We start from the raw sequence: 9029 nt of genomic DNA, 5'->3' as shown, positions 1-9029 counted from the left end.
ATTAAGATTTTTAGAGAGAGAATTGATGAATAAACACCAAAAAATATAAAGAGCTCAATTAATGAAAGGTCGTTAAACTTCAACATGTTATTACATTGCTGTAATTCTAGGTGGAACTGTCTAGTATGTGTATACATAATTGGCTCAAACTGCAAGCAACAACACCAGTTGTGCATCCCCTGCGTTACTTTCAGCTGTGAGTGCAGCAACAGTGAAGGTGGTCAGATATAATTCATTGGCCCTTCCTGGCTCAGATGATAACTTAATGACTTTGCCATCTGTGACATTCAAAGTAAATTTATTACCCATTAAACATGATAAGAAACAGTTTGATGGCAGTTGCATGATTTGTATTTTCATGTTTATTTTTGACCTTCATTATCAACATCACACAATATTTTAGCATATTTTAACTTCACGAATTTGACTTTCAACATCTTGGTAAGATCTCAATATCATCATCATCATTATTGTTGTTATTATTATTATTATTATTATTATTATTATTATTATTATTATTATTAAGGTGGCATGCTGGCAGAATCATTAGCATGCTGGGCAAAATGCTTAGTGACATTTTATCTGGCTTCATGGTCTGAGTTCAAATTCCAGCAGCTCATGTTCTCTTTGTGCTCCTGTGTTCCCATTTTGTTTGCAGGAGATGGCACCACTGTTTGTGCAGCTACACCAGGCATGGCAGACCTGTGCTTGCATCTTCCAGATGTCAGGGTTGACCTGGAAGCACCTTAGTGAGGCTTTAAGTGTGTCCTTAAAGCGTTTTGTTCTGTCCACCTTGCATGCGCTTGCCTTCTGCCAGTTCCTTGTAAAACAGTCTTTTGGAGAGTCACATGTCAGGCACTCGAACAAGGTAGCCTCCTCCTCTAACTTGCACTCTCCTCAGCAACATGTAACTGCTTGGCAAACCAGCTTGAGAGAGGACATCCATGCCTGGGACCTGGTCTTACCAGGGGAATTTCAACAGCTTTCTCAGACAGTTCATGTTTGTTTTTAGATTCAGTTAAAATATAAGCAGTTTTACATTAATTGGCCAATACACATAAACACACGCGCACACACACGCACACACACACACACACACACACCGAGTGGGTAACAATACAATAGAAAGCATAGAATGCATACAGACAGATAAGTGCTCAGATTAGATCTAATTTCTAAAATCCAACATCCTTATCATAGAAGACATAATCTGGTTAAACAAAGACAGCCATAGGAAATATATTGGTTGAGGTGATGAAAATAAAAATAAAAGATGGTTAAGAAGCTGTTTAAGGTATCAAAGCATTTATAAGTTGTGCAAATACGCATCTGAATATAATTAAGCAAAAAGCAGGAAGATAGTCTATAGTAGCCCTTCATAAATGAGTAGATATCTGAGAAAAGTGAATTTATTATAGTAGTAACTATGGAAGATTGGTGGGATTATTATTTGTATGGACTTAAAGATTGGTCGCTATTTAGTATATAATTTAGTTAGTGTAAGTTTACTATTAATACTGATACAGATGTACATAAATTTATGTGTTTCTTTGTTGTAGTTTAATTTTAAAGTTAGTTCTTAATCCTGCCTTTATTTAAATGGAATGAATGTGGTTATTAAGCTTTCACTTGTATATTATACTATGGAAGACTGTAGGGAATAAAATGTATGACTTAGTTGCTGTTTAGTTACATATTTAAGAGTTGGTTATAGATTGACTTATTGAATTTATTTACTGATACTGTTGTACACAGGGTTAATGTGTTTGAAAGTTGTGGTTTCTTTGGTTTGTTTGTTCCCAAACAACACTTATTTTATTGCTGTTGACACCACCAGATTCAATGGTACTGCCCAGGTGACAAAACCATAATGATATCTGTGGGGCAGCTGATGATGGAGGTATGTTGGATTGTTGGTATGGTTGTTTTTGTATATGTGGAATAGTATTATAACACATCCTTTTGATATATATATATATATATAAATAATAGGAATTCTGACATACTACGACGAAGTCTCCAAGATGCAGTTAAGATAGAGATTTTTATTTATTTACGGCCTCAAACATCTCATACCTTCGCGCTTTAGTTTGCCCTCTATTATTTATCTTGTTTCTCTCCATGAAATTCAATTGAATTCAGTTGTTGTCTTAAATTCATACTTATTCATTTTCTAAGCTTCCTAAATTCATGCTACGTTATTCACCTAGAATCCATTGCTCTTTTAAAAATTACGATTTATGCATTGTTGTCTCTCAAATATTTAAAATCTACAATTAAGAGCCCTATCTACTCGCTGGCGGTACCTACCCACCCCTACCCATTTTCCTTTATTCAAAAATTCTTATCGCTCCTTAAAATTATGGCTTTTAAGTGTTGATTTCTCAGCCCAAGAATTTACAGCGTGATGTGCTGCTTGACTGGTCCCCCCTCTCTCTCTCTCTTTATATATATATATATATATATATATATATATATATATATGATGATGATGATGATGATGATCTTTTCTCTCGCCATGCCTCTGTCTACCCCTCCATCCTCTCTCTCTCTCTCTCTCTCTCGTAGTTTTTCCTTAAGGTCTTCAGGTTCTGGCTATATATAAATGAGAAATCCATTCCAAATTATCTCAATCCATTATCTCCGCTGACATACTACGACGAAGTCTCCAAGATGCAGTTAAGATAGAGATTTTTATTTATTTACGGCCTCAGACATCTCATACCTTCGCGCTTTAGTTTGCCCTCTATTATTTATCTTGTTTCTCTCCATGAAATTCAATTGAATTCAGTTGTTGTCTTAAATTCATACTTATTCATTTTCTAAGCTTCCTAAATTCATGCTACGTTATTCACCTAGAATCCATTGCTCTTTTAAAAATTACGATTTATGCATTGTTGTCTCTCAAATATTTAAAATCTACAATTAAGAGCCCTATCTACTCGCTGGCGGTAACCCGCCCTCCCCCCCCCCCACCGGAAGTTCATTCCTCTGTCATCCTGTCATCCTCGGCTGTCTCCCGGAACCCATCTAGTGGCCTTGGCCATCCTCTCCCCTACCTTTGGGTAGCGCATTAAGTTTGAGAAATGTTTGCAGTTTGTAGGTACTGTTTTGCTTATGAATTCTTCCAATTGCAAGTTTTCTTTTCAGGTACACGACACTGCTTTTCCCCTTCCCACGCTACAGGCCCACACCCCCAACACCCATACTGTTAGAATTGGCACTCTCAACGTCGGCACGCTGAAAGGTAGATCTGGTGAAATTGTTGAGATGCTTGAACGAAGACGCGTAGATATGTGCTGCATCCAGGAAGTAAGATGGAGAGGAGGTTCTGCGAGGTTCCTCACAGGCAAAGAACACAGGTACAAGATTTTCTGGGCAGGGAACACTGACGGGGTCGGGGGCGTAGGAATACTTCTAGCGGAGAAATGGGTGGATAAGGTAATCGAGGTCGTTAGAGTAAGTGACAGAGTACTTAAGATCAGACTAGTGCTTCATCATAGATTAGCTACTGTCATCTCAGCCTATGCACCTCAACCGGGGCTACCAGATGGTCTGAAAGACCAATTCTATGACACCCTCTTGCAAACTACCTCGTCGACGAGTGACAGGGACCTTCTCTTTGTGGCTGGAGACTTCAACGGTCATGTCGGACGTCGTGCTGGAGGCTTCCATGGCATACATGGAGGCTATGGCTTCCGTTCCCGCAACGAGGAGGGAACCAGACTGCTGGAGTTCTGTGATGCAACCGATCTTATGGTCTGCAATACCAACTTCAGGAAACCTGCCAGTCACCTAGTCAGCTACCGCTCCGGCAGACACTCTAGCCAAATCGACTACATCCTCGCCAGAAATAGGGAAAGAGGGCGGCTTATAAATGCCAAAACCTACCCTGGCGAAGAATGTACCCCACAACATAGATTAGTAGTTAGCGACTTTGGGATCAAGGCAAAATGGCTGCCCAAAATTAGACAGGCTTGGAGGAGAAGGGTGTCGAAGCTTAAAGACCCTGCAAACGGACAGAGACTTAGAGACAAGTTACTTGAAGCATTTAACGAAATAGAAGGGGATATAGCATCATACAACGTGGAAGACAATTGGAGATTTCTGCGGGACAACCTGTTGAAAGCCACCGACCAGATTTGTGGGTGGTGTAAGGTCCCCTCCCAACCCAGAGTAACGTGGTGGTGGATCAAGGAGGTAGACAGGGCTATTAGACAAAAGAAACAGGCTTGGAAGGACTGGAAGAACGGTGGTAGCAGGGAATTGTACCAATGTGCCAGAAGGGAGGCTAGGCGACAGGTTTATTTAGCCAGAGGGGAAGCAGATAAGAAAAGATTTGCCAATGTTCTGCGCCATGAGGACTAAAGACTCGAGGTATTTCGTGTTGCAAGACAGTGTAGGAGAGAGAATAGTGATGTTGTAGGAGAGAAATGTGTTCGCATGGATGATGGTACGCTTGCATTAAATGAGGATGCAAAGAAAGAGGTCTGGAGATGCCACTACGATAGATTGCTTAATAAAGAGAATGAATGGGAGAAAGAGAGCCTGCCGTATGTCGACCCAATAGAGGGACCAGCTATCCGAGTTGATAGTACCAGGGTAGATAAAGCAATTAAGAGTATGAAGACCGGGAAAGCCCCCGGCCCATCAGGAATCACTGCAGAGATGCTCAAAATATCTGGCAGTGTTGGCTATAGCCTAGTCACCCGTATTACGAACCAGGTGATACATGAAGGAGTCATACCCAATGACTGGTGTAGCAGCATCATAGTCAACTGCTACAAAGGTAAAGGTGACGCTTTAGATACAAATAATTACAGAGGCATCAAACTGTTAGATCAGGTTATGAAAGTTACAGAGAGGGTCATAGCCCAACTAATTAGGGAGCGAATCAATTTAGATGAGATGCAGTTTGGGTTCGTGCCAGGTAAAAGCACTACTGATACCTTATTTCTAGTGAGACAGTTGCAGGAGAAATACCTAGCTAAGGATAAACCTCTGTACCTGGCTTTCGTTGACATGGAGAAAGCCTTTGACAGGGTCCCCCGATCCCTTATCTGGTGGTCAATGAGGAAACTTGGGATAGAAGAATGGTTAGTGAGAGCTGTGCGAGCCATGTACAGAGATGCTGCCAGTAAGGTGAGGGTTGGAAATGAGTACAGCAATGAATTCCGGGTAGAGGTAGGGGTCCACCAAGGTTCCTTCCTCAGCCGCCTCTTATTTATCATAGTCCTCCAGGCAATCACAGAGGAATTCAAGACAGGTTGCCCCTGGGAACTCCTCTATGCTGATGACCTTGCCCTAATTGCGGAGTCACTATCAGAACTAGAGGAGAAGTTTCAGGTGTGGAAGCAAGGTCTAGAACTGAAGGGCCTTAGAGTCAACCTAGCTAAAACCAAAATCCTAATAAGTAGGAAGGTAGATAAAACACAAACCCCTTCAGGTAGATGGCCCTGCTCAGTATGTAGAAAAGGAGTAGGTAGTAACTCTATAAGATGTACCCGGTGCAAGCTATGGACACATAAGAGGTGCAGCAACATCAAAGGCAGGTTAACTAGCAAGTTAGTTTTTGTTTGTGGCAGATGTTCAGGTGCAATAAAGACTGTAAACAAACAGGAAACAACTTCTATCTCATTCCAGGGTGAAAAACTAGAGGTAGTCGATAGCTTCCGCTATCTGGGCGACCAAGTTAGTAGTGGAGGTGGGTGCGCTGAAAGTGTAGCTGCTAGAATAAGAATAGCCTTGGCCAAGTTTAGAGAGCTCTTACCCCTGCTGGCGACAAAGGCACTCTCACTCAGAGTAAAAGGCAGACTGTATGACGCATGCGTACGAACAGCCATGCTACATGGCAGTGAAACATGGGCTGTAACTGCTGAGGACATACGTAAGCTCGCAAGGAATGAAGCCAGTATGCTCCGTTGGATGTGTAATGTCAATGTGAATACCCGTCAGAGTGTAAGTATCTTGAGAGAAAAGCTGAACATTAGAAGCATCAGTTGTGGCGTGCAAGAGAGACGATCGCGCTGGTATGGACATGTGGTGAGAATGGATGAGGATAGCTGCGTGAAAAAGTGCCACACCCTAACAGTTGAGGGAACCCGTGGAAGAGGTAGGCCCAGGAAGACCTGGGCTGAGGTGGTGAGGCAAGACCTTCGTACATTGGGCCTCACCGAGGCGATGACTACTGACCGACACCTTTGGAAATGTGCTGTGCGTGAGAAGACCCGGCAAGCCAAGTAAGATCGTTGCCAGTGCCCCTGGACTGGTTCTTGTGCGGGTGGCACATGAGATGCACCATTTTGAGCGTGGCCGTTGCCAGTACCGCCTGACTGGCTCCCGTAGGATTTTCGAGCGAGATCGTTGCCAGTGCTCCTGGACTGGCTTGTGCGGGTGGCACATAAAAGACACCATTTCGAGCGTGGCCGTTTTCGTGCGGGTGACACGTAAAAGCACCCACTACACTCTCTGAGTGGTTGGCGTTAGGAAGGGCATCCAGCTGTAGAAACTCTGCCAAATTAGACTGGAGCCTGGTGTTGCCATCCGGTTTCACCAGTCCTCAGTCAAATCGTCCAACCCATGCTAGCATGGAAAGCGGACGTTAAACGATGATGATGATGATGATGAATAGGAATTATTTATCTGCACAGCTCGAAGTAAGGTGAATAAAATCAAAATAAGCAACAGGATATCAAGAAGTGATGCAGTACGATCGTTTCAAGCAGCTCCATTTAATTGAACAATACTATCATTACATCAATTTAAATGCAGGGCTATCTATCCTCAGCTGCACAAATAAATAGAATTTTAACAAGTCGGACACATTAATATAATTTTTTCTCAAATACTTTAACAGAGCAAGAAGATGGAAGAAATTAATGTTGTTGCTATTGTAGCTAAGAATAGACTACATTTCCAAGAAAGGCATGAAGCCGACTGGGGTCATAGATTGTAAAGGATTGCGGTTCATTTCTAATTTATTTGTCTTTTTAACAACTACTAAATCTAAGACTCGAGGACTGTGTCTGTTTGGAACGAAGGGCAAGAGTGAGTTGACAGCTCATGGCTAGGTGTGGTCATAAATATTGTCAAGATATTAGGAGTAGTAAATTGGGTATAGAGTTATTGTCTATAAAAGGAGGCTGAGTAGGGGAAGACCCTAAATCATGATGTTAACTACCAGTTAAAGGGGCAAGATGCTAATAAAACCTATGATGTTAATATAGAGGAAATTTTATCATGGGGTACTATGGGTGATTGTTTATAAACAATATTGTTATGTTGTATAAAAATAAAATTTAAGATTATCAAAAATGATATCATAACCAAAATAGGTAAAATGTGTGTATATATCAATTATAAATGTTAAAAAGGAAAGATTAAATAGAATCAGTTTAATATTCATTCATGTACTCAATTATTTACTTATTAGGTGGTTTCTATAAAGACTGCTCAGGGCAATTACTTATAGAATACTGGAAAGATAAACATGCTATCTCTATATTAATTATAAGCCAAGAATCAGAAAAAATAAAGATTTGTACTGATACACACACATATTTATCTGTGCACACATACACAAATATATATTTATATGGATAACCATCTCGCATAGACTTAAGTAACTAAAAAGTATCTATTTATGAACAAGAAAGATAAATTATAAGGGATAAGAGGTTAAGGGTCATAGCCCAACTAATTAGGGAGCAAATCAATTTAGATGAAATGCAGTTTGGGTTCGTGCCAGGTAAAAGCACCATTGATGCCATATTTCTAGTGAGACAGCTGCAGGAGAAATATCTAGCCAAGGATAAACCTCTGTACCTGGCCTTCGTTGACATGGAGAAAGCCTTTGACAGGGTTCCCCGATCCCTTATCTGGTGGTCAATGAGGAAACTTGGGATAGAAGAATGGTTAGTGAGAGCTGTGCGAGCCATGTACAGAGATGCTGTCAGTAAGGTGAAGGTTGGAAATGAGTACAGTAATGAATTCTGGGTAGAGGTAGGGGTCCACCAAGGTTCCGTCCTCAGCCCCCTCCTATTTATCATAGTCCTTCAGGTGATCACAGAGGAATTCAAGACAGGTTGCCCCTGGGAACTCCTCTATGCTGATGACCTTGCACTAATTGTGCAGTCACTATCAGAACTAGAGGAGAAGTTTAAGGTGTGGAAGCAAGGACTAGAATCGAAGGGCCTTAGAGTCAACCTAGCAAAAACCAAAATCCTAATAAGTAGGAAGGTAGATAAAACACAAACCCCTTCAGGTAGATGGCCCTGCTCAGTATGCAGTAATGGAGTAGGTAGTAACTCTATAAGATGTACCCGGTGCAAGCTATGGACACATAAGAGGTGCAGCAATATAAAAGGTAGATTAACTACAAAGTTAGTCTTTGTATGTGGCAGATGTTCAGGTGCAATAAACACTGTGAACAAACAGGAAACAACTTCTATCTCATTCCAGGGAGAAAAACTAGAGGTAGTTGATAGCTTCCGCTATCTGGGTGACCAAGTTAGTAGTGGGGGTGGGTGCGCTGAAAGTGTAACTGCTAGAATAAGAATAGCCTGGGCCAAGTTTAGAGAGCTCTTACCTCTGCTGGCGACAAAGGGACTCTCACTCAGGGTAAAAGGCAGACTGTATGACGCATGTGTACGAACAGCCATGCTACATGGGCTGTGACTGCTGAGGACATGCGTAAGCTCGCAAGGAATGAAGCCAGCATGCTCCGCTGGATGTGTAATGTAAATGTGCATACCCATCAGAGTGTAAGTATCTTGAGAGAAAAGCTGAACATAAGAAGCGTCAGTAGTGGTGTGCAAGAGAGACGATTGCGCTGGTTTGGACATGTGGTGAGAATGAATGAGGATAGCTGCGTGAAAAAGTGCCACTCCCTAACAGTTGAGGGAACCCGTGGAAGAGGTAGGCCCAGGAAGACCTGGGCTGAGGTGGTGAGGCAAGACCTTCGAACATTGGGCCTCACCGAGGCGATGACTACTGACCGACACCTTTGGAAATGTGCTGTGCGTGAGAAG

At 41.9% G+C, this 9029-nt stretch overlaps 1 long non-coding RNA gene across 2 annotated transcripts in view; it reads left to right on the top strand.

Annotated features, from left to right (window-relative positions):
- Positions 1 to 349: 349 nt before the first annotated feature.
- The window catches only part of LOC128250479 (uncharacterized), a 147836-nt gene continuing 139156 nt past the window's right edge, over positions 350 to 9029 (top strand). For both annotated transcript variants that reach the window (XR_016240785.1, XR_016240780.1), the window contains exon 1: positions 350 to 441. This is a non-coding gene — a long non-coding RNA (uncharacterized LOC128250479). The remainder of the gene's footprint in view (positions 442 to 9029) is intronic.

Source organism: Octopus bimaculoides, chromosome 1 (assembly GCF_046866305.1).
Source record: "Octopus bimaculoides isolate indiv1 chromosome 1, ASM4686630v1, whole genome shotgun sequence".
NCBI lineage: Eukaryota > Metazoa > Mollusca > Cephalopoda > Octopoda > Octopodidae > Octopus > Octopus bimaculoides.
Note: the sequence above shows the minus strand (reverse complement) of the source record. Positions and strands in the feature narration are given on the sequence as shown.